Below are 26,487 nucleotides of genomic sequence, written 5' to 3'. Positions count from 1 at the left end.
GAAGAGAAAAAAAATTTGTTCACCATGCTGAGCATCTCTCTCTTCTCCTCTCTCCCTCCCACTGTATATACCTTTTTCTGAATTCTTTTTTCTCTATTTTTTTTTTCCTTCATGTCAAGAAATTGACGAGTGTTGTGGGAGGTGACAATTGTCTTGTGTTGTCGAATATCATTGGTTTGTTGCGATAAGGTTGTATAAATGTCAAAATTTTAGTGGCTCTTCTGATTACATGGTCCCACGTTATTTAGCTAATTTTACAACAATACCTCATTTTTAAATAGCAACTTGTTGTGCAAAGGGTAAAAAGGTCTTTACCAATTTTCGGTGACGAAAGTGTACCGAAAATACCTTCTCTGTCCTAAAACTTAATAAATCACATAGTTAGAGGGGGTTATTTGTAGTTGAGGGGGTTTAGTTACACTTAGGACATAGTTGACATAGTTGAGGGGGGTATATTGGACTTTACCTAAAAAGAAAGAGAAAAGTACGTGGGATATTTAGGTCATTTCATTAAAGGAGAAAAAAGAAGAAGAAGAAGAGTGCAAATGGGAACTCCCGACCTCCACGATCCTTGGATTCCTTGTTTGTTTTTTTTAGGTTAAAGATCCTCGGAAATAACGTGTCTTTTTCGGACCTACTCGACGAACTACGTGTCTTTTTCGAGCTTCCTTCCTGCCTATTTCCAATTATCTAAACTCGTTGACCTCACTCGCGTGAAAATCATAGCAATAAGAGGCGTACACGAAACAATGTCAAAAGGTATGTGTTGTGTGTCATACATGTATATATATATATATATATATTATATTTTCTGTATATTGTATTCAATCTCTCAAAGCCATTTTCAGTGCAATTGAAACCATACTGTGCTAGTATCTATTTTCAAAGTGCAATTTCAGAGCTTAAAAGTTGCTTTTCTTCATCCGTAGTTCGTGCACGATTCTATCAAGCTATTGTACCATCTTCAACACTCGGAGCAATCGAGCGGTGGTGGATAATTTGTAACTGCACAGAATTGAAGATAAATAGAGGTAAACTTCAAAGATGCCCTCTTATTTTTATAAGTCAGTTGTAATTAATCTTCATTTTTAATTTTAATTTTTATCAAATCCAATCTATTGATGAATTTTGCGATATCATGTTGAATTGATCAAATTTAAGAATTTAATTGGGGGAATATTTTCATTTTCATTTCATTTCATTCCTTAGGAGCCATTGCTTGGTGCAAAGTTAAAGGTTTGCGATGTCGTGTATATGAACATTGGCTTAAATATGAGGGCCACACCAGAGTTAGGTCTGAAGTCTAAATTCGATGTGGCCCTTTAAGCATCTTGAACTGATAACCGCTGGAATTGAGCAATGGTCTTTTTATTTGTTTTCATTTTTTATGATTGTTTCATTGTCCATGCAATTTAAATGAACGAAAAATTCTGCAACAGCTAATATGAACTATTATAAGGAGCACTACATGTGTTTATGGTGGGTGAGGCCATCAGTTGGGCTTATCGGATTTGCGCCAACATGAGCTCCAGTTACAATAGCTGAACTCTATTCCAAGCTTGTTCTTGGTACGGTTTTCTTGCTATATATATGATACTTAAATAAAAGCAGTACTTGAGTCTCACTATGCCAACTGCATTTTATATATATATATATATATATATATTAATTGTAACTGCTATGTAGAACAGCCATAATTAAAGTAAAATTTAGGGCTGTAAAATGAACCCGATATTGGGTTTCTCAAGTTTAGCTCAATATATTAATGAGTTGCAAAGAGAAGTTTGAGATTGGATCATTTGTCCCACAATTTAGTTCGAATTTATACTCGGGCAAGCTTAAGTTGTGCTTGTTTTTTTGATATAGCTCAGGATGCTTAAAAGCTTATCAACTTGAGTTTCAGCTGAGCTTAATAGATTATTGGATCTAATTTTGTCTACTAAAAGTATGGTTTAGTAAATTACTTTACCACAGGAGGAGTTGGGCTAAATTTTCTGTGAAGTTCTTATATATAAATAGTTATAACACTGTGTTGCGAGTTTGTCTCAAATTTCTTAGTTTTACAGGCTTTCTCTTATAGTTATCCTTGTGGAAGAAGTCCTGGCATCTTATCCTTGTTCAATAAGAATTTGGTACCTCTTTAGAAGAAGAGAATTGATGTCAGGAATTGATTATACCTGTGGGAAGGGCTAAGGAGCGGTCTTCCTCATGGTTTCCTCATGGGGAACATGTTTTATAACCAGGGTGTAAGGCAAATTTATAGGATCTTACCTGGCGTTTTGGTTTGGGTGTCAATTATAATATCAAATTAAAAGAGCTTTGGTCATGGGTTTTATACACTCTTTGGAGATTTTGGTTCAAATATGAATTTTTTTCTTTTACACTAGTGAAATTTGTTTGTCATCTTTGCCCTTGAACTCATTGTTATTGTGGGTGAACCACATAAATTCGTCTTTCTCTGTTATATTCTTTATTGTCTATCCCTGCACTTGTATATTTCCAAGGAGTTAAACCCAAAGTAATTAATGCTTCCACATGCCAAGCAATTAAGCCAAAGGTTTGACCTAGGGAGTTTATGGAATTTCAAAACAATGTTGGTCTCTGGTTGCTCTGAAGTTTCAAAAGTTAAGCTTGGTGAGAGTTGCAGCTTTGTGGAATTTTACAGCTAACACTTTGGGTTTTCAGGGAGGAACTGAAATTTTGTTCATGCAATTTGTAGTGGAGAAATTCTGGAAGATATCCAAATTTTGCTTGTATCAAGGTTCAAGTTTTGTTAATTTAGAAGAGTTACAAAAGGATTTGATGGAAAAAAGAAAAGAAAAAAGAAGTCATTTTATAGAGAATTAGCACCCAATTTGGTGTGGTGAAAGAAGACAAGCTGCTTCATGAAATATTTTTTAAGGTGTAATTACGATGTCTCAATTACTAATTACGATGGATGTCCTTTTTTGGGTTTTCTTGTGAGTGAAAATTCTTAATTGCCAATTTTTGTCCGGCAAGGGATTTTGTCCTAAATTTAAAATAATGAATGAATTGGTGTTGGGTAAATGAGTACACATAATTTAAGGAAGGGTGCTCCCTTAAGGGAGTTTGTTTTGTTGTGAGTCTATGAGGCAATTTTACGCGGGTCTTTTTGGAATTGTGATGCAAATAATTAATGGTGCCTCGAAAAGTGTCTTTCAATTTAATGAAGTCCAAGTTCATCCTTGTTTCTTCAGGAGTACTGATTATGGTTTGGAATTACTAAATGATAACATAGAGAAGTGGTAGAAGTGTCACTCATATGGTGTGGGAATCTGAAAAGTCTTTTGAGAGAAAATCAGATGTCACTAGTAGTTATGCTGTAAAAGGGGCAACCAATGATAATTGGAGCAATGACAGTCTTACTTATATTTGTAAGTAAATTTTATCTTTGTTCCAGTTTGCTGCTAGTGGTATCAGGCCTCTCCTTCATATCTGTGATAAGTACGGATCTATGACTAGGCAAGAAGCAGCGTGGCTCAAGAGAAGACCCGGCGAATCTGCAACATCAAATTATTTAACTATACACTAGATTCGATCAATCTGTAATCATTTCTCCTCTTAATTTGCCCACAAGGAGACCAAGGGGCCAGTAAACAAATACATACCAATGTGAAAATTGCACAAAGTAGCCTGTTGAAGAAAGATTTCAGCAGCACATGCCGTCCAGAATTGCAAAATGGGGAGAAAAAAATTAGGTGATATATTCAAATCAAAAGATGCAACAATTTAAGTTCACTTGAGCAATAATGAAAGGAAAGAAAACTGAGCAAGTAGTTAATACAGAAAAGAACTTGTTAGAAGCTTAGGTAGCTGTAATTATTCAGTCTGCATACTGTGGATTTCATCATCATCATCATCATCCTTGCCTTAATCCCACATGAATGGGTCGGCCACATGAATTCTCTCTCTCCAATCTTTTCTATTACATGCCATTTCATCTACTATATTTAACTTTTTGAAGTCATTTTTAAAAACCTCATCCCATGTTATTTTTGGTCATCCTCTCCGTCTCTTACCTTCTATTACAACTAGTCTTTTCTCGTTTAACTGTTGCGTCTCTAGCCTTTGATGTATGTGTACAAACCATCTAAGTTTACTCTCTCTCATTTTCTCACCCATGGGTGCTACACCTGATTTTTCTCTCACACTTTCATTGGTGACCCTATCTCTTCTAGTCACTCCACTCATCCATCTTACCGTTCTCATTTTCGCTACTTGAAGGCTTTGTTCTTGTTTCTTTTTAGGGCCCAACACTCTGCCCAATACAACATAGCTGTGGTTTGATAATGGTCCTATAAAAAATTTCTTTTAGTCTGTGTGTTATTCTTTTATCACATAATATCCCACTACCTTGTTTCCATTTTGTGCAACCCAGTCCAATTCTACTAGTTATATCACTATCTACCTTTCCATTATTTTTTTATTATCAATCATAGATAACGAAAGTGGTTGAACAAATTGAAGCAACTTGTTCTAGTTCAAGAGCAGGTACTAAGATCAGAATTCATATTCAAGCTTTGTAGTTGTCTTCTATATCCAAAGTCCTGGTAGGCAAAAATGGGTAAGTGGATAAACTATAGTGAGCCCACTTTTGGGGCTTGCATACAAGTGCAAGTGATATAAAGAAATCCGTAAGCAAGGAGCTTGTGAGCCTCAAGAGAAGATTTGAGTCTTTAACTTTTAAGATGTCTCTAAAAATATTAATGATATTTTTCGCAAGCACCGAAGATGACTTTTTCATTCAAGAACAACAAATGGAGGCAAATGAACTAGTAGTTAAAGACTTCGAAAGTGACTATAATAAATCTGATTCAGAAGATTCTTGTCAAGGTCTGCTTCTTGGTATTATAGACTTAAAATTTGATATCCAGGCTGTAGAAACTTTAGAGTTTACGTGCGTTCCCATGAATTAAATTTCCAATTATAATTGGTGCATGGTGCACTAAATCAAGTTCAGTTACCTTGGAGAATTTGGTTGGAAATGAAGTTGCTTCATTCATAGAGTTGACAAACTATAGATTTCACATTAATAATTTGGTTTGGGATGAATTTCTAGACCTAGATACAACTAGGAGTTGCTTCAATATTAAAATCGATACAACTTGGTTCATGCTGTGTTCAAGGAAGTTTTAAAAATTTGCTAAATTTCAAAGGAGAGCTCAGGAAGTTTGTGCAAAGGTGTCCATTGTTGGTGAAAGAAGACTAGCGTGTTTGGTTTGGGTACCGAAAATGAACCGGGCCATATATGACCTGATCCATTTGGCCCAGAGTTTGAAGGGGTCATCAGTCCAACCGTAGGACGGCCCAACAGTCCCAATGCTCATTTAAACCACCTACAGGCCCAACCTTCTCGGAAGGAAGAGAGAGTCTTCCTTTCATGACTGCCTAAGCAAAAGGCTCACTGAGGAGGCCCAGGACGACATGGGCCGGATCTGACTTGCAAGCACGACATCCGGTCTGTACAGCTGGGTCGGCCCATAAAAAGACACTGCCATATGGGCCGAACGCGAATAAGCCCATCAAAGGTGACCAGGACTTATGGAGGAACAGGCCCAGATCCAGCAATCCGTCAATATTTGTAAATATCTTGTAAATATCTTGTAAATATCTATAAATAAGGGAAGGAATGAAAAGAAGAGGGGGATCTTTTGGTTGAAGTGTAAGAATTCTAGAGAGAGAAAGAGGGAATGAATTTCTTGCATCTTCAATTGGCGCCGTCTGTGGGAATCGCATGGAAGTTTGGTTGATCAATGAGGAATATCGAGTGGATTCAGACCAATTCGGTTGATCGAGACTCGATCTTTGGGATTTGGATCCAGATCTGAGCGATTGTGACCTACTCTGGAGGAATTACAATTCTTAAAGCTTTGGCAGAAGTGGCTTCAGATCTACGCAACAACGAGTTGTTCGATTGTGGCAGGATCTGACGGATTTAGAGTTCAGACAAGTCAGATCTCGTAAACGGTGAGCATAATTCGGAGAATTCGAAACCAGATCTGAAAAATTCCCACTCACGAAGCTCGGATCTACTCAAGAACTTGAGATTAATGCCTTTACTCCGTTCAGGAATAATGATAGGTGAAAGCTCCAATCCGATGGAGGCTGTCCAGCAAACAAAGCTTGAGGAGTTGATGAACTTGATTGAAGCTCTCAAAAAAGAGAATGCAGAATTGAAAGCTGGAATGCAACATCGGCAAATACCTGCGGTTTCGCATCCACTTCCGGTCGGTGAAGGAGGTGTTCAATCTAATATCGCGCGTCAAGGCGAGCAGGACGAGAACAATCAGTCAGCTCACCACCGTGATGAAAGGATGATGGACAATTTGCCGCCAAATGTTCGTCGAGTCGAGGATCACGAAGGATCGACTCACGTTGATCCGCGACATGAGCAGATTAGACGGAATGAAGCCATAACCTTCGATCCGCATCGGGAAAGGTTCGACCGAGAGGAAGTGATAGAGGTTGATCGCCGTCGAGTAGAGTCGCCTTGGCAAAGAGAGTTCATAGAGGAACGGTCGTTCGATCCGTCTTACCGGCCCTCCATGGCTACTATCACTCATCGCGGTTCGGAGGGCAGAACCGTAACTCACAGAGCTACCGCTGGACTCCAGAGAGAGAATGAAGCTCTCCGATCCGCAGCTCGGACGGTTGATTCACCATTCACCGACGAGATCTTGAATGCCCCGCATCCAAGGAAGTTTGCTATGCCAGTCTTTATTCTGTTTGACGGAACAACCGATCCGATCGATCATGTGTACCATATCCAGTTGAAAATGGCCCTGAATACGGAAAACGACTCTTTAATGTGCAAATGTTTCCCTACAAGCCTAGCCGGACCGGCGCTCAGCTGGTTCAAAAACTTGCCTAGGAGCTCCATTGGTAGCTTCAGAAACCTGTGCGATCGGTTCATAAGCCAGTACTATGGGAACAAGCGCCCACCGAAGGACATCTCGAGCCTATTCACGATGAGGCAGCACAAAGATGAACGTCTCCAGGCTTTTCTTACCAGGTTTAATCTCACTAAGAGTATGGTGATCGAATGCCACCCTTCTACAGCAGTTCAAGCCTTCAAGTTAGCCATGACACGTGGAACTCCGTTTCAGACCAGTCTGGTAGTGAACACGCCGACTACTATGGATGAACTCAATGAAAGAGCCGATGGCTTTGTGCGCCTAGAAGAAGAGGAGGCAGCTAATGCTCGGACAGCGTCGCTCGTGTCGACCGAGGAAAAGTCCAAGGCAAAGATCAGGCAGAAGCAGGCTCAGCCGCAACGTCAGACCTCTTGGAAGGCAGAAAAAAGGTCCAGGGAGGAAGAGCTGATTACTCCGCTGAAGGTCACTCTGGCGAGGCTGTATCAGGAGAACAAAGATAAGTTTCATCCACCACTGCCAATTAGGCAACCCCTCGAACAGAGGGATCAAACTAAACATTGTGCTTTCCATTCCGATTTCGGTCATCAGACTAACGAATGCAGGAACCTGAGGAGGCAAGTGGAGATGTTGATAGCTAGAGGGGAGTTCGCGAGTTATGTTCAAGGCTCGGCGATAGAGCAGAATCGACCGGTGGAACAAATAAAAAGGAGTCATAAACAAAGCTCCCACAATTCACAACCAGTTCGTATAATCAATGCTATCCATGGTCGACCCGAACCTAGTGAAGAGTCAGATGAGCTACTCCGGGCGCGCCTGCGGCAGGCGCAGATGAAGAAAAGGGTCAGCAGTGTGAATACTCTACACCAGCAGAGCCCGTCGATGCAGATAAAGTTCGACTGGACAGACCTGCAGCGTGTTCAACTACCCCATGAAAACCCGTTGGTAGTCAGTTTAACAGTGGCGGACTGCTTGGTGCGCAGAGTTCTGATCGATCCTGGGAGCAGTGCGAATGTCATGCCGAGGGACACATTTGATAGGCTCGAGATTAAACCAGAGAGGCTGAAGCCCACTGGAAATCCCTTGTTAGGGTTCGATGGGAAGAGGGTGGAGCCCGTCGGGATGGTGGAAGTGGAAGTTCAAGCTGCAGAACGAGCTCTTATGGAAACTTTTGTGGTTGTAGAAATTCACCCCTCGTATAATCTCCTGATGGGAAGAGGATGGATTCACAGAGTCCAAGGTGTACCCTCAACTCTGCATCAGGTCATGAGGTGCCTCGGACCCGATGGAGATAAAGTGATAGACATTCGGGGGGATCAGGTCGCAGCCAAAGAGTGTTATTCCGTCACACTAAAGCATGCTGGGAAAGGGAAGGCGCCCGTCCGTTCGGCAAGCCCCAGATAGCAATTACAGGAACCTCCGCCCGAGCAGAACAGGGTGGAGGAGTCAGTCGACTTGACCGGGGAGCCCCTTCTGGATGTGCAGATCGATCAGTCCAGGCCAGAACGAACTACCAGAGTAGGTATAAGACTGACCAGAGAAGAGCAGCAAGAGCTAGTGGATTTCTTGTCCCACAATGCCGACGTATTTGCATGGAGTCACCTAGACATGCCTGGAATTAGTCCCTCCGTATCCTGTCATTCCCTGAATGTCAATCCCAACTTCAAACCAGTGAAACAGAAGCAGCGAAGATTTGCTCCAGAACGTAATCAAATCATAGCGGAAGAAGTCGATAGGCTGCTTGATGCGGGATTTATCAGAGAAGTGCACTACCCTGATTGGTTGTCCAACGTCGTTGTCGTGCAGAAGAAGAATGGGAAATGGCGAGTATGCATTGATTTCACCAATTTGAACAAAGCCTGTCCGAAGGACAGCTTCCCGCTGCCTAAGATTGATCAAATGGTGGATGCCACCACCGGGTATGAGCGTTTAACCTTTCTGGACGCTTATTCAGGTTATAATCAGATCCCTATGGACCCCGCAGATGAAGAAAAAACTTCTTTTGTCACCGAGCGAGGAACATACTGCTACAAAGTTATGCCTTTCGGACTAAAGAATGCGGGAGCAACTTATCAAAGACTTGTTAGCAAAATTTTTAAGAATCAAATGGGAAAGATTGTGGAAGCCTATATTGATGATATGGTGGTAAAGAGTAGGAAGAAGGATGATCATCTGAAGCATCTGCAAGATGTATTTGATGTACTGAAGCAATATGGGATGAGGCTCAATCCAACCAAGTGCTCGTTCGGTGTGAGTTCCGGACAGTTTCTGGGACACGTGGTCAACCGCAGAGGCATCGAAGTTAGCCCCGCTCAAGCAGAGGCTTTGATTAAGAATGCCGAGCCAAAGACGATCAGAGAGGTGCAAGCCTTCATAGGACGAATAGCTGCATTAAGTCGATTTATTTCAAAATTGTCAGATCACTGCAAACCGTTCTTTGACACGATTCGGAGCCATGGAAGGCAGGTCTGGGGGGATGAGCAACGACAAGCATTGACTCATTTGAAGGAATATATGCAGAATCCACCAGTCCTGTCAGCCCCAGATCCGGAAGAAAAGTTATTTCTATATCTTGGAGTATCTGGTGTCGCGACGAGTGCCGTTCTGATTCGTTGCAAGGAAGGGGTGCAATACCCGGTATTTTATGTAAGCAAAACACTGACAGAGGCAGAAAAAAGATACTCAAAGGCCGAACGGGTGGTACTTGCACTTGTAAATGCAAAAAGAAAGTTGAGGCATTATTTCGAATCCCACCCCATAGCTGTTCTAACAACTTTTCCAATCAGAACGCTTATGCACAAGCCAGAGCTCTCGGGCAGAATGACAAAGTGGGCCATAGAGTTGAGTTCATTTGACATAACGTATGAGCCGAGAACAGCTGTTAAAGGGCAAGCGGTGGCCGATTTCCTGCTAGAATGTGATGCCGAGGATACGGAAGAAGACCTTAGATGCGGCTCTTGGAAACTTTTTGTGGATGGCTCCTCTAACCAGATGGGGGCTGGAATTGGGGTCAAACTGCAAACCCCAGAGGGTACTTCCTTGAGCCAAGCACTCAGACTTGAGTTCCGAGCCACCAATAATGAAGCGGAATACGAGGCGTTGCTAAATGGATTAAAGTTGGCCAGAGAGCTACAGATCAAAAGTTTGACTGTGTATAGTGACTCGCAGCTGATTGTTCGGCAGGTAAATGGGGAGTACGCGACCAAGGATGACACGATGGGGGCATATCGTTCTGCCGTTCTGCATAAAGCCAAGGACTTTGCAAAGATTGAATTCATACAGTTGCCGAGGGAACAGAATGCAGATGCGGACCGGTTAGCATGTAGTGCTTCGAGTTGCGGTGAAACATTGGCGAGGGTGATTCCAGTAGGAATACTGACCCAGCCATCTATTTTCGAAGAACCCTTGGACTCTGACCCTTGGCAAGTCAACATCATACCGTATGAACCGAGTTGGATTGACCCCATCATTACCTATATTCGAGATGGCGTTTTGCCTATGCAGAGGGATGAAGCTAGGAGACTCAAAAAGAATGCTGCAAAGTACGCCATCGTGCGTAACCAGCTGTACAGAAGGTCCTACTCTGGCCCATACTTGAAGTGTGTCACCCCCGCGGAGTCGCAGTAGGTATTGCGAGCTATTCATGAGGGTGTGTGTGGCAATCATTCTGGGGGGCGATCGTTAGCGCATAAAGCAATGACACAAGGGTATTTCTGGCCAAACATGTCAAGAGATGCGGAGGAGTTCTCTCGAAGGTGCGATAAATGCCAACGATATGGACCATTGATCCACCAACCACCTGAGGAATTGCACGTAATGGCCTCGCCATGGCCTTTCGCGCAATGGGGGATGGATGTGGTCGGTCCTCTGCCAACTGCAAGAGCTCAGAACAAGTATGTGTTACTGGCCACGGATTACTTCACTAAATGGGTGGAAGCAGAACCATATCCTAGCGTGACTCAGACTCATGTGAGACGATTTATTTGGAACAATATTATCTGCCGTTTCGGCGTTCCCAGATCAATAGTCATGGACAATGGCACAAACCTCGACAGCAGGCAAGTAAGAAAGCTGCTGGAGGAGTACGGAATCAACCAGAAGTTGACTGCAGTAAGTCATCCTCAGGCCAACGGACAAGCAGAAATCACAAACAGAACCATTTTCGCCTGCATTAAGAAGAAGCTGGAAGATCATAAAGGGAAGTGGTTGGATGAACTCCCGAACGTTCTATGGGCTTACAGAACCACCCCAAGGCGGCCGACTGGGGAGAGCCCGTTTGCAATGGCATATGGTACCGAGGCAGTTATACCGGTTGAGCATTTGGTCCCCACTATCAGAAGCTTAGCATGGAGTCGAGATCAGAACGACAAGATGTTAAGATTGAACCTCGATATGATAGACGAAAGGAGGGACACAGCGGCTATAAGGTTAGCATCGTATCAACAAGTGTTGGCGAATAGTCACAACAAAAGAGTAAAACACAGGGATTTTGCCCCTGGCGATCTGGTTCTGAAAAGAAAGGTGGGGATGGTCAAAAAAATGATGCCACCCTGGGAAGGCCCATACAGAATCGCAGAAGTCATAGGCAAGGGGGCATATACGTTGGAAACCATGGCGGGAAGGTTGGTCAGCAAGCCCTGGAACGCCACGTCTCTGAAGAGGTACTACCAATAAAAGCTAAGTTTCGGCTTTAATTGGATGTTGTTTGTTGTCAATCAAATATGTATGAATGTGCAAGTTACTGAAATTTACAAAAAATAACTTTCTTTTCCAACGGCCTACTAAAAAATGAAAAGCCAAGTGGCAAGTGGCATTCTAGCCGAGCGCCAGGCACTTAAGCAAGATAAGTGGCAGCTGGCACTATAAGCCGAACGCCAGACACTTGCTAAAAATTTAAAGCCAAGTGGCAAGTGGCATTCTAGCCGAGCGCCAGGCACTTAAGCAAGATAAGTGGCAGCTGGCACTATAAGCCGAACGCCAGACACTTGCTAAAAATTTAAAGCCAAGTGGCAAGTGGCATTCTAGCCGAGCGCCAGGCACTTAAGCAAGATAAGTGGCAGCTGGCACTATAAGCCGAACGCCAGGCACTTGCCATAAACAAACACACGGCAAAGCTAATATAAAAGAAAAGAGAGAAAAGATATATATGTATTGAAAATCGGTTGAACAGAGCACAACACAAAGGGAAAAAGAGTTCTGTCATTTCATTGATATTAAGCATTGAGTTTACAAAAAGTGAGATGTCCATCGTTACAAAAAGATATGGAATGGAAGAGTCCAAAGGAGCCCTAGCTAGACGCCTCAGTACCAACAGCATCCTGGTTGTGCCGACCCGCCTCCTCGGCCCCATCAGCCGTCTCACCTTCACGAGGTGGGGAATCAAGATGAATGACTGAATCGTTCGGCTGGGGCTCAGCGTCAGCAGTGGCTATGGAAGGTACCACAGTTGACGATTGAGGAGCGGTCAGAGGCAGAGCGGTAGGAGGAGCTGTGATGATCCTTGAGGAAGCAATGTCCTGGCACTCATCGAATATGCGCTCCGCTTCGGTGGGTTCTGGGTCGACATAGACCCCCAGAGGTTCGATCCCTAGATCCTTGTCGACCTCATCTGGAGTGGAACTGGTCTGTCCCTCATCCGGAACTCGGTCGGCGAAACCTTCCCGGAATCCTTGAGCATATCTAAGAGCACCGACCCTTGAGAACCGAGCGTGAAGAGCCAGCATCCCACCGCTCACTCTGCTGATCGCATCGATCAGAGCGGTACGCTCGTCCAGAGCTCTTTTCTCAAAAGCCATCCGAGCAGACTGTTCATCAGCCAGAAGGCGCTGGAGTTCTGCCTTTTCGTCTCTGATTGAGTCACGCTCAGTCTGCCAGACGCTCTTTTCAAGCTGGAGGGCATCCTTCTTATCCTGAAGAGAGTCATTCTCCTTCTTCAGGACATCTCTCTCCTGTTCAGTTTTTTCGAGCCGAGCCAGTACCTCGGTATTCTTCATGGCGAGAAAGTCGTTTTCTTTATTAGCCACCTCCAGGCTATCAGAAAACTTACGAGCCCTGGCGTTCCCCATCTCCACCTGCTTCTGCATAGCCATCATTCCGAACAATGTCTGCATAGGTGTACATTAAGAACGGTTAAGCCAATAGTCAGGTCGGGCGAAGGCAAGACCAAATAATATGAGAGAATTCATGAGTTGGAAAATAAAAGTCACCTCCATAGCAGATTGGGGAAAGCGGCTGAACACATCCTTCTGGGATAGGCCCTTTGCCGCCTCAAGGTCTTTCGGAGTCCACATGCTCCTATAGTACGCCATGGCGGTCTGGCCATCCTTCAGCATGGTCTCGTTCGGTTTCACGAACGTCCCATCCGTTCGGGTGTACCGAGGGGCCCATGGCGGTAAGGTGGGGATAGAAGGGGGGCCTGAAGCAGAAACGGAGCCACCAGCTGCAGTAGGCCCAGAGGGAGCAGGAGCTCTGATCGCACGGTGCAAGAGAGCACCCGGCCCGGAGACCCGGGTCCTTCTTATGAGAGGCTCCTCCTCTGGATCGACTTCGCTGTCAGGATGAGGCCTTTTGCCTCGTTCTTTATCCCGAACGCCCCCCGCAGCAGCAGGGGCTGTGGTAGTTTGGGGAGACGCACTCTGGTTGGCAGCAGGGGTGCTGACAACAGAGTTAATAGTCACTGTGCTCGGGATAGTGTCAGAGATGGTGGCTGAGGAAGAGGCTGATGCTGGAGAGGAGGTCGCCCCAGCAGCAGGAGTGGCTGGGGGAGTATTTTTCTTCCTGCCAAAAGAAGGAATCTGAAGCCTGCTCATGTTGTAGCCGAGTGATGAGAGCGCTAAGAGGTTGTCTGAAGTGAGGAGATCTGAGCAGGAAGGAATATCGTTCAAAACGTATTTCTTCAAGTAATTACTCCTATCCCTGCAAACACTGTAGCTCAAGTCATCACAAGGTATTCCTAAGGAACGGCATAAGAAAGTACAAAAACGGGGAACGCATGTTTCGCAGGGGCAATCATGTTTATGAGATTTGAATTTCTTATAGGAGGAGACAGAACAGACACCAAAGGCGCTCGGGATTGGGTAACCCTCTGCAGCCGGCGAAGACCAAGCCCCACTAATGCCCACGATGCTATCCCTCCAACCCTTTTCAGATTTTATTGTGTCCGTACATATGGATATCTTCTCGAACGGGTAGAGGTGGTAGAAGGGTTCGTTAGTACGGATCTTACTGACCTTATAGCACAGAAGAAGGTCTATGAGGTCGAGGTCCAGATTTCTGTCACGCATCAACAGGAGCATAACGGATATGATTCTAAAGAAGTTGGGGTTGACCTGCAGGGGGGATATCCCCAATCTATTGAAGACATAACTAAAGAAAGGGTGCAGAGGGAACCTAACAACATTCAATTGAAGGTTCGTGAATAAGACTTCGCCGGGCAGGAGGCCGGCACCGGTCATAATGTTAACATCCTGAGGGCAAACCCTAACTTCGATGTTGTCAGGAAGTCTAAGTCTCATACGAAGAACATCCAGATCTACAACCATGGTGGAAGTGCTTGAAGGATCTAAAAGGGGGTAAATAGAAGCCTGCCGAAAGTAAAAAGGAACAAAACTAACTTCAGAGGACTGCAAGATCGCTGGAAGAATGACTCTTGAAGGATTTCACTAGAAAAAGCTTAGCACTGTTCTAGAAAGAGAGAGATTTGACTGATGATGGAGACGGTAAAAGGACGTGAAGTGGTATTCTAGAGCCTTATAAAGGCGAGGGGGGCCCGAGGGCCGAAGCGTCGGGAAGGCGAGAAATTCCTCGAGCCCCGGAACATTGATTCTGGATCTGACCGTCCGTTCCCCCACGTGGTTTTCTCGAGCCGTCAACGTCATGATGAGACGCCATCAATAATTACCCCCTTATTAAATAAGGGGCAATTATGGGGGCAGTTGAGGAGGCCCAGGACGACATGGGCCGGATCTGACTTGCAAGCACGACATCCGGTCCGTACAGCTGGGTCGGCCCATAAAAAGACATTGCCATATGGGCCGAACGCGAATAAGCCCATCAAAGGTGACCAGGACTTATGGAGGAACAGGCCCAGATCCAGCAATCCGTCAATATTTGTAAATATCTTGTAAATATCTTGTAAATATCTATAAATAAGGGAAGGAATGAAAAGAAGAGGGGGATCTTTTGGTTGAAGTGTAAGAATTCTAGAGAGAAAGAGGGAATGAATTTCTTGCATCTTCACTCACCAAAGATTGGCCCAGCTCGGAAGATTTTGAGAGAGGTTCCTAAGGCAAATGTACGCTTCTATAGATAGAAGCTAGAGAGAGAAAAGAGGGGATTATTGAGTGAAGTGTATTGAAAATCCTTTTTGAAAATAGAGAGCAATTTGTGGTACATTCATCTGGCGCTGTCTGTGGGAAACGACAAGGAGATCTGATCGATTTTCAAGTATGGAAGGTTTGATCCGATCGATTTTCATGTAAGGAAGATCGATTCTCAGCGAGGAAGGTGAGATCTGATTGATTTTTACGTAAGGAATGTTAGATCTGATCGATTTCCAGTAAGGAAGGATAAACCTGATTGATTTTCAGTGAAGAAGGATAGATCTGATCAATTCTCAGCGAGGAAGGTTAGATCTGATTGATTTTTACGAAAGGAAAGTTAGATTTGATCAATTTTCAGTGAGGAAAGATAGATCTGATCGGTTCTCAGTAAGGAAGGTTAGATCCGATTGATTTTCAGTACCAAATGACCTAACTCCGTTCAAGAACAATGATCAGAGGAGAAGGCTCCCATCAGCAGGAAGACGAACAGTAAACGAAGCTCGATGAGATGATGAACATGATCGAAACCTTAAGGCGAGAGAACACTGAGCTAAGAGTTGGATTGGAACGAAGAAATGTTCCGTTGATTCCCCGACCACCACCAGCAGACGAAAGGTTGGTGCCACCGTACGTCGATCGTCAGGTAGAGAGAGAAGGATCCGTTCATATGGATCCGAATCATGGAGATCTCAGACAGGACGATGAGATCGAGCGTGATGAGAATGATCTTACATGGCGTAAGGAGTCAACTGCAGGCAAGTCATTTGATACTATGCTTCAGTCAACGACGATAGCATCGGGGAGCACCAGGAAAAGACAGATCGAGCAGAATGAGGCCCTTCGCACGTCGGCTCGGACGGCTGATTCACCATTTACAGATGAGATCTTGAAAGCACCGAAGCCAAGGAAGTTTTCTATGCCAGTATTCACTCTGTATGACAGGACGAAAGACCCGATCGAGCGTGTTTACCATATTCAGTTGAAGATGGCCTTGGACACAGAAGACGACGCCCTGATGTGCCAAGTCTTCCCGACAGAGAAATCAGAGGCCAAATTACCAGGACGCCCAACCAGTCTGAATTATAAATGCTATCCATGACAGGCCCGAGGCAGTGGTTGAGTCGGAAGAGCTACGCTGAACGCGCCTGCGTCAATCCCATATGATGAGGAGGATAGGCAGTGTCAACACAGTGCGCCAGGAGGGCAACACAGCTCAAATTAGATTTGACAGAGCTGACCTCCAAAGAATTCAAACTCCCCATGAGAACCCACTAGTGATAAGCTTATTGGTGTCGAACTGTATGGTTAGGAGAGTCCTTATTAACCCGGGTAGCAGTGCAAACATCATGACAAAGGTGGCGTTCGAATAGTTGAGAATAAACCCAAAGCAGACCAGGCCTACTGGAAATCCCTTGCTAGGGTTTGATGGAAAGCGAGTAGAGTTGATCGGAGTGGTCGAGGTGCCAGTTTATGCAACAAAGAGAAACTTGACAGAGAGTTTTGTTGTTGTGGATGTCCACCCTTCCTATAACCTCTCGATGGGAAGAGGCTGGATTCACTGAGTCCAAGGAGTTCCATCTACTTTGAACCAAGTCATGAGGTGTTTTAAGTCTGAACGGGGATGAGGTTATTGACATTCATGGTGATCAGGTAGCTGCAAAGGAATGCTACTTCGTAACTCTAAAGGCCAACAAGAAGGGTAAGGCGATCGCCCGTCCTGCACGCCCAAGAAAGCAATTACAGGAACCTCCACCCAAAGGAGTTGGGGAGGAGGCAGAACCGATGGTCCTTATCAGAAGAGCCAATGGAGATGTGCAGATTGATCCTCTGATGCCCGAGAGAACAACGAGGATAGGGACGCAGCTTACCATGGAGGAGAAGCGACTTTTAGTCGAGCTTTTGACCAAGAACACAGATGTGTTTGCTTGGATTCATTTGGACATGCCAGGAGTTGGCCCTTATTTAATCATGTCACACCCTCAATGTTGATCCAAACTTCAAACCTGTTAGACAGAGGCAAAAAAGGTTTGCGCCAGAGCGAAACCAGATTATAGTCGAAGAGGTAGACAAACTGTTGGAGGCAGGCTTTATCAGAGAGGTTCAGTACACTTCCTTGCTCTTAAAAGTGGTGGTCGTTTGAAAGAAGAACGAGAAATGGAGGGGTTGTATTGATTTTACCAATCTAAACAAAGCTTGCCCGAAGGACAGTTTCCCTTTGCCAAAAATTGATCTGATGGTAGATGCAACAAACGGGTACGAGCGCCTGACCTTTCTGGACGACTACTTGGGCTACAACTAGATCCCAATGAATCCGGATGACGAAGAGAAGACATCATTTGTGACAGAACGAGGGACCTATTGCTATAAGGTCATGCCGTTCGGCCTGAAGAATGCGGGAGCAACTTACCAAAGGCTAGTTAGCAAGGTTTTCAAAAAGCAAATGGGCAAAACTGTCGAGGCTTACATTGATGACATAGTTGTGAACAGTAAAAAGAAGGATGAACACCTAGCGCACTTACAAGAGATGTTTGAGGTGCTACGAAAGCATAATATGAGACTCAACCCCTCCAACTGCTTATTTGGAGTGGGTTCTGGACAGTTCTTGGGTCATATTGTTAACAGCCAAGGAATCGAGGTAAGCCCTGCTCAGGCTGAGGCCTTAATAAAGAATGAAGAGCCAAGAACCATTGAAGAAGTCCAAGCCCTCACTGGAAGGATAGTTGCGCTAAGCAGGTTCATCTCAAGGCTGTCAGACCGTTGCAAGCCATTCTTCGACACAATAAGTGGCCATGGACGGCAGGCCTGAGGGGATGAACAATGACAAGCCTTGACCAGACTAAAGGAATACATGCAAAGCTCACCAATCCTCTCTGCCAAAGCAAGACGAGAAGCTTTTTCTGTATCTCGGAGTGTCGAACGTAGCAACGAGCGCTGTCTTGGTTCGGGAAGAAGGAGGAAAACAGTATCCTGTGTTCTATGTTAGCAAAACGATGACTGACCTAGAGAAAAGATACTTAAAGGCCAAAAGAGTTATCCTGGCATTGGTGAATGCCAAGAAGAAGCTTCGGCATTATTTTGAATCCGATCCCATTGTTGTCCTCACCACCTTTCCTATAAGGATCATTCTTCATAAGCCCGACCTGTCAGGAAGATTGACCAAATGGGCGATCGAGTTAAGTTCATTCGAAATCACCTATGAACCCTGAACGGCCATAAAAGGCCAGGCAGTGGCTGATTTTATGTTGGAATGTGACACAGATGATAAAGAGGAGGTCCTAGGGGACCAACCATGGAAGCTCTTTGTCGATGGTTCGTCCAATCAGCTGGGGGCAGGCGTAGGAGTCAAGTTACAGACCCCCGAAGGCATAACCCTTTGCCAAGCAGTTAGGCTCGAATTCGAAGCAACTAATAACGAAGCAGAGTATGAGGCATTGCTAGTAGGGTTAAGGCTCGCCAAAGAGTTAAAGATCAAGAGCCTGACTGCTTTTAGTAACTCGCAGCTGGTCATAAGACAAGTGACTGGGGAGTACAGCATCAAAGACAACGTAATGTAGGCTTACCGTTCTGCTGTTGGGTAAGAGGCAAAAGGGTTTGACTTAGTCAAGTTCGCTTAATTGCCTAGAGAGGACGATGAGGATGTTGACTGACTGGCTTGCAGCGCATCAAGTTCTGGAGAGTCACTGGCAAGAGTGGTTCCTATTGACGTGCTGTATCATCCATCAATCTTTGAAGAACCGCTCGGCCTTGACCATCTTCAGGTGAATGTCATACCTTATGAGCCGAGTTGGATAGATCCCATCATATCTTTCATAAGAGATGGGAGCTGCTCGAACAGAAGGATGAGGCAAGGAAAATCAGGTCAAGTGCTGCAAAGCATGCGATCGTCCACAACCAGTTGTACAGAAGGTTCTTTTCAGCCCTTTCTTGATGTGCGTCACCCCCTCGGAGGCAAGACAGATCCTGCGAGCCATTCACGAGGGAGTGTGTGGCCACTATTCGGGGGGAAGATCCCTAGAGCACAAGGCGATAACCCAGGGCTACTTCTGGCCACACATGTCGTGAAATGCCGAAGAATATTCCAGGAGATGTGACAAATGCCAAAGGTACGGACCACTAATTCACCAACCACCTGAAGACTTGCACGTAATGGCCAAACCATGGCCTTTCGCGCAATGGGGGATGGATGTGGTTGGCCCTTTACCAAAGGCAAGATTGCAAAACCAATACGTTCTGTTTGCAACAGACTATTTCACTAAGTGGGAGGCAGAGTCGTACCCTAGCGTGACTTAAGTGAGGCGCTTCATCTGGAACAACATCATTTGTCACTTTGGAGTACCAAGGTCAATCGTTATGGATAATGGTACCAACCTGGACAATAAGCATGTGAAAAGCCTATTGGAGGAACAAGGGATCAATCTTGGCAGCAGTCAGCCATCCACAAGGTAATAGACAAGCTGAGATCATGAACAGGACAATTTTTGCCTGCATCAAGAAGAAGCTTGAAGATAAGAAGGGAAAATGGCTTGAGGAACTCCCGAACGTCCTGTGGGCTTATCGAACAACCCCAAGAGGACCTACCGGCGAAAGTCCATTCGCTATGGCGTATAGCACTGAGGTAGTGATACCGGTTGAGCACATAGTACCAACCGTTCGGAGCCTAGGCATGGAATCAAGAGCAGAAAGATAAGATGTTGGAGCTCAACCTTGATCTCTTAGAAGAAAATAGAGATGCAACAGCGGTAAGCTTTGCCTCCTACCAGCAGACACTTATGAACAGTCACACTTAGTGCTAAAGAGAGTGGTGGGTATCACTAAGAAAATGATGCCACATTGGGAAGGACCGTACAGAGTTGCAGAGGTCGTAGGAAAGGAGGCATATATGCTGGAAACGTTAGCCGGAAGACGGGTTAACAAACCGTGGAACACAACGTTTCTGAAGAGGTATTACCAGTAGAGTAAAATTGTCAATTAAGTTTTAATTTCAATTTCCATTATAAATATAATCCTTTATGTAAGTGCCAGTGCACTGGTCAAACAAAATCTATAAAAAAAAAGAGGTTTTCTTTTGAAAGAAGAAGTTTAAGCAAGAACTTATGAAATGTGCACACAAGAGAGTGGCAAGTGGCATTTTTAGTCGAACGCCAAAAACTTATGAAATTTGCACTTAAGCTAGTGGGCAAATGGCATCATAGTTGAGCGCCAAGAGCTTAACCAAGTCAGTGGCAAGAGGCATCATAGCTGAGCGTTAAGAGCTTAAGCGAGCCAGTGGCAAGAGGCATCATAGCTGAACGCCAAGAGCTTAACCGAGCCGGTGGCAAGAGACAACATAGCCGAGCGCCAGGAGCTTAATCAAGCCAGTGGCAAGAGACATCATAGCTGAGCGCCAAGAGCTTAACCAAGCCGGTGGTACTATGAGCTGAAAGCCAAAAACTTGCACAAATATAAATAAGTCAGTGACAAGTGGCATTCTAGCCGAGCGCCAAGCACTTAACCAAGTAAGTGGCAAGTGGCACTATAAGCCGAACGCCAAAAACTTGCACAAATATAAATAAGTCAGTGGCAAGTGGCATTCTAGCCGAGCGTCAAGCACTTAATCAAGTAAGTGGCAAGTGGCACTATGAGCCGAGCGCCAAAAACTTGTATAAACATAAGCTAGTGGCAGGTGGCATTCTGGTTGAGCGCCAATGTAATGACCCGGTCATTTCCATACTTTCCTTTTTCCTCAGAATTTTACGGATGAATTTTTTTCATTGAAATTTCTTTTCTGAGTTCGGTTTCTTGTCACTTAGTGTCGTCTCGAGTGCTCGGAAATGGTTTCTGAGACTCTTTCCTTTGGATTGACAACTTCCTTTAAGGATTGAGTCATTTTCACATTTTTCGTTTTTTGACATTATTCACTTTTCGTCCTTTTCCCTATTTTGTCTTTTCCCAGTTCATCACTTTGTTGGCATAACCTCACTTTTTGTGTTCGGAGTTGGATTTTGACTTCACGTATCTTCATTCTAAGTGGTTTCCACGAAATACGTATCTTTGCTTTTGGAGTAAAGTACTCTGGTTGCTCCCGGTGTCCACAAGGGCATGGATGCAAAGTTCTTCAGAAATATTTTTGTTTCTTGGGGTGTTTTTTTATAAATATCTTTTGAAGATATTTTATTTCAGGGGTTTTTTAGAAAATATTTTTGGAAGATATTTTCATTCTGGGTCATTAGTGCAGTTTTCACTTTTTGGAGGGGCCATTGTGCAATTACTGAAAGTTATTGCAAAAATGCCTCGTTTTGAGCTTGGATCCTTGTACAGGATTCATTTTTACTTTTTGTCGATTCGTGTGCTTTTAGAATTGCCTTCTGGTCGTTTTCCCCCAAGTTTAAGGGGTTCTGGCTTTAATTGCTGCCGAACTTGTTCGGGGCATATCTCTCTACTAGGGAATCGGTTTTTGACGCCGTTTCTTCTGTTGTTCATATTTTCTCATTTCGGTTCTTTTTCATTCATAGAGTTTTGCCGTTTGAGCGCGTTTGCTTAAATTCCACTTTTCCGGGCCCGGCGGGGGCCCTTTCGGGGCACTTTTAGGGTTTACCTATAAAAGGGGGGTGAGACATTTCATGTTTGACCTTCTCCTCTCTTCATGCACGACCAGCAGCTGCCATGACAGCCCAAGGGGGGCTTCCACCCTTCTTCTCTCAATTAAACTTCATTCCCTTTGTTAAAAAGTCGTAGTGCCTTTGTGTTTTGTGTTTGTCTTGATTACGCGCATCTTTCCCCCTTATTAGAACCCCTTTTTAGCCAATTTTTGAGTTCGGGTTTGAGGTCAAGTTAGGATTTTGGTAGGCCCTATTTGGAGTTTAATGTTCACGGCGTTGTCCCCGACAAAACTCCGAAGTATTGTCAGAATCGGAGCCATTTTATTTTGGTTGCTTTTGAGATTTTCATCTCAAATTGAGGTAGGGGGTGTCTTAAGTTTATATTAATGTTGTGTTGATTGTTATATAAGCATATACAACTTGTAAGTATGCCTTTGTTCAAGTTTTAGAATTTAATTTAATTATTTTCTATTTTTAAGATTTAATTCTCATGAAGGTGTGTACCTTAGAATTAAATTGTGGCATGCTAGTAAATTAGGCCTTGGTATGTATATTAACATGTATTAAATTGGGAGCATTTGAATAAGAAATGCAAATTTTATTTAATATTTATTTTTTGTGAAAGATTAATTCACATAGTTGTAATAAGTATGAATTCAACTTGTAATGTGATATTAAAATAGGCTTTGCTATGTTCTTCAACCTATGTAAAATTGAGGACATTTAAAGTTATTTGGAAATCTAGAGAAAATTAATTAATGAGTTTAATTAATTTTATTTTAAGTGTTTTAATCCCTTGATTTGATATTTGATGTAATATATGTGAAGACTATACTATGTCCCTTAACATATATTATTTTGAGATTATTTGGGATTGATTTGAAATCTAGAGAGTAATTAAATTCTATCTAGTTGTTCCATGGATTTAACTATGTCTTTGAAATTGTTTCTATGTTTAAATCAAGGAATTAAACTTAGCATGATATAGGATATTATTGTCTTGCATGACATGTTTAAATATATCTTGTGTAGGTATATAGCTTGTTAGAATATTACAATTTTTACCTTGAAAGCTAGTTACTAAATTATAGCTTATTTAGTACTTGTGACTTAGGATGGTAATTTGGTTCAATTGTTTTAAAATATTCTTGCCTTGGGTATAAATTGCATATTGAGAACATGACATGTTATATGCTATATAGACTTGAATTATAGGATATGGTTTGTATGGATTCAACCTTACTTGTGCATGGAATGTGGTAACTCGCATTTGATTTTGTATAAGTTTTGAACTTATTGATTTTGGAAAGCTTGTGAGGACGTAATTTATGTGATGGCTAGGGTTTGACTCTAGTACGTGGACAAGTGTCCTCTAAGTCATAAGTGCGCACTAGGTGGTACTTTGTGGGTCGTAATTACCCGAAAATACTTGCTTGGTCTAACGATCGCATGTCCTAGTCTTTCCATTATTTGATTTCGCATTTAATTTCAAGTTGTTAATCATGGATTAGTTATAACTTGTGAATTTATGCTTACTTTGCATTTTAGATCTTATTTAGTATACTTGAAACTATATACTTGCTTTATGTGTTTAGATCTTATTTAGTATACTTGAAAATGTATACTTGTTTTGTGTATTTAGATCTCATTTAGCATACTTGAACTTGTATCCTTTGTGGTGTATCTAAACCCTATTTAGTATACTTACGTATTGTACGTTTGATTTGTGCAATCGGATTTCATTTTGTATAGTTGTGTCGTGTATGCTTGTCTTATGCGTAATTCATTTAGCTTAGTATACTTGTGCCTGTATACTTGATTCATGAGTTTTCCATGTTAATTGTATATTTGTATATGCATGCTTAGCATTGCATAACTTGTTTAATATGGTTTAGTATACTTGTAAATGTATGTTTGTATATCATATATCATGTTTTAATATTGACTTGCATACTTGAGCATGTATACTTGTATGCCGTGGTTCAATTCAATTGCGTGAGTAGCTTAGGATGATCCCTGAGTCTCACCTTGACATAGACGTTAGGTGGCATGAGCCCCTTCAACATGTTTCACTTTAAGGTGATAGAATTGTAAAATGCTAGGTCGATGCATGCTCATTTCCTTCGAATAGCTTTATGTTACTCACCCCGAAGTTACTGGGGATTTGTTTTAGGTACGAAGGCTTGGTTCGTGATGCTCATCATTCCTTGGATGACTTGTAGCTTTTAAAACTCCCATTTCATGCAAATGTTAGCATGAAATGTCAATTTGTAGTTTTATATATAAAAAACTTGTATCCTTGATGCCAAATATGTAATTTGTACGTAAGTACACTTTTTGGATGCTTATTTTGTATGTATGATATGAGGCCAAGGGCCATTAATTCTAAAGTTTACAAATATGTTTTTAAAACTTGAGATTTTAGTACTTGGTACTATTCATCGATTTTTTTTTGAAAAATGTGTCGACCGATCCGAAACTTTTGGGGGTTTTGTGGGTGTATTTTAAGATTGTATTTTCAATTTAGGCAATTTAAAAAGCTCCTGAAGCCCCATTTTCTTTCCTTTGGCAGCAGCTCGAAAAGATTTTAAACTTCTTGACCTGATTTTCTTGGGGTATTCTGGGCATTTTATAGTGCATTTTCTTCGTTTCTGTCCGCGTTGTTGGGTAGAAAACTTGATTGGGGGGGGGGGGGGGGGGGGGTTTCTTATTCGTGTATTTCCAGAAAAATTCGTTTGATGGCCCGTTTTTGCTCTCAGTTGCGGACAGATCCTGTAGCAGCTTTTTGACCCTCTTGATCTCTTCTGATCTAGGGACATTTTGGGTATTTCACAGTGAGTTTTTTTCGTTTTCCTCCGCGTGGTCGAGTAGAAAACTCGATTTTAGTGGGGGTTTCTTCTTCGTGTTTTTCTAGAAAAAGTTGTTTCGGACCTCATTTCGGCTCTCAGTTCTGGTTGGAACTTTTCTTCACCTAGCATGTCATGGTGCTTGTCGGGGTGCTCGTGGGGTGCTTGTCTCGACGTCGTGACGTCGACTTTTGTTTTCGCTCGTTCTCCTTCGTCCGGACTCCAAATCGAGTGAACTTTTTTTTGAATTTGGCTAATTTTTCGCTGTCTTTCCAACGGTGTGCTCGGTTGCACCTGGATCTTCCTAGATAATTACCAGTTTATCCTTTTAGTCTTAGGTGCTCGTTTTTCTTCGTTTTGTCGTTTCTCCTTCGTTCGGACTCCGAATCATGCGATTCTTGAGTCCATCTTGATTAATTTTTTTGTTGTCTTTCAGTGGTGTGCTCGGTGGCACCCGAATCCATAATTTCAGAAATGACTATTTTGCCCCTGGGGGCTTAATTGTTATTTTTTTTTATCTGAACTTCCGCATTTGATTCTTTTGAGTTCTATGACCTCATGGAAGGTCATCAAAGTGTTTTAGAGGTGTGTTGTGCCTTGGGAGACCGTTGTTTTGTTTCTTGCTTTCGCATCTGGATCCGCTATCGGGTCAATCTTCGGTTCATCACAGGATGCACTAGCTTGAAAAACTAGGGCCGTCATAGGTGGTATCAGAGCTCTTAGGTTCGAAAACCTTAGGACGACGGGTTTTTGGTGCATATCATTCTTGTGTTGCCATGCTCTATGTTTTTATTTGCTTCTTGACAATATGTTGAATGTGATCACATGTTTACGTGCTTATGTGGACGTATGTTTAGAAGTTTACTTTAACTGTCTCAGTATGATATATATGGTTGTTGCTTTAGTATATTATATGTGCTTGCCTGCCTTAGCACACTGTATATGCTTGTCGACCTTATTACATTGTATATGCTTGTCTGTTTTAGCATATTGATTTACGCTTGTCTGCTTAGCATGTTGGTTATGCTTGTCTACTTTAGTGTATTGCATGTACTTGTTATTCTTAGCATGATAGTATGATGCATACATTGACATGCCTTATGTGATTCCTTACTACTTGTGTAAGTATGTAATTCATTGCTATGTTACGCGTTAACTGTTTATTTTGTGTCTTGTTTAGGCATTGCAGGTTGTCCCAGCTTGGTTGGTTGAGATTGATGCTATGGCATCATCTCTTGGAGTTTCGTGGTGACCTTGATGTGGTGATGTCATTGGGGTCTTGTTTCTAACGTTATGGGACGACGAGTCGAATTGACTCGAGTTCTTCCTTGGGGATTGGGAGATTTATTTTCGTGATCTTCAACGGTGAGGTCCTCGCGTCTCTTCTTCTTAGAGTGATGGTTAGGGATTTGATAGGTGCATTGACCTGGGATTATTCTTGTTTTGCCTTGGACAGCTCTTATGAGTTAAGGTTGGGGTGTGTGTGTTTCCGTGGTGCAATTAATTACTCTCCCTCGTCATAGAAGACTTGGGGTTGCGTTTAGGGTTTTGATAGGATCCTGTGGAGTTCTCATCGAACTCATTGGCATCTTGAGTTGAGTTCTCTTGTTGGTGTCTCTTAATGGTTAATGTTGGAACTATCCATTATATTGTTGTTTGTTTTGTGTGGCGTTAGGAACCTTGTGTTTGAGCCAGTCTTGGGAAAGACTTGTAGACTCTTTGTTTCAGGGACCTTAGTGTTCATTCTAGGAGATGATTGACTTCCTTGCGGTGAGGGATTGGACTCATTCGGGTTTTTGGGTTCGGTGAGTTTGTCCTTCTGAGAGGCATTTCATCCCTTCTTGCTTGT

General features: G+C 43.1%; 1 protein-coding gene across 6 annotated transcripts in view; it reads left to right on the top strand.

Annotated features, from left to right (window-relative positions):
- Nucleotides 1-558: 558 nt before the first annotated feature.
- The window catches only part of LOC132311073 (probable disease resistance protein At4g27220), a 65,538-nt gene continuing 39,609 nt past the window's right edge, over nt 559-26,487 (top strand). For 2 of the 6 annotated variants that reach the window (XM_059808793.1, XM_059808792.1), the window contains exons 1-2: nt 559-759; nt 930-1,031. The gene's annotated coding sequence lies outside the window, so the exon portion shown is untranslated. The other 4 variants (XM_059808789.1, XM_059808788.1, XM_059808791.1 and 1 more) reach the window with 3 other exon arrangements.

This window comes from Cornus florida, unplaced genomic scaffold, assembly GCF_030987335.1.
Source record: "Cornus florida cultivar Cherokee Brave unplaced genomic scaffold, ASM3098733v1 CherokeeBrave_3.0.0_Hap2_Chr06, whole genome shotgun sequence".
Lineage (NCBI taxonomy): Eukaryota > Viridiplantae > Streptophyta > Magnoliopsida > Cornales > Cornaceae > Cornus > Cornus florida.
Note: the sequence above shows the minus strand (reverse complement) of the source record. Positions and strands in the feature narration are given on the sequence as shown.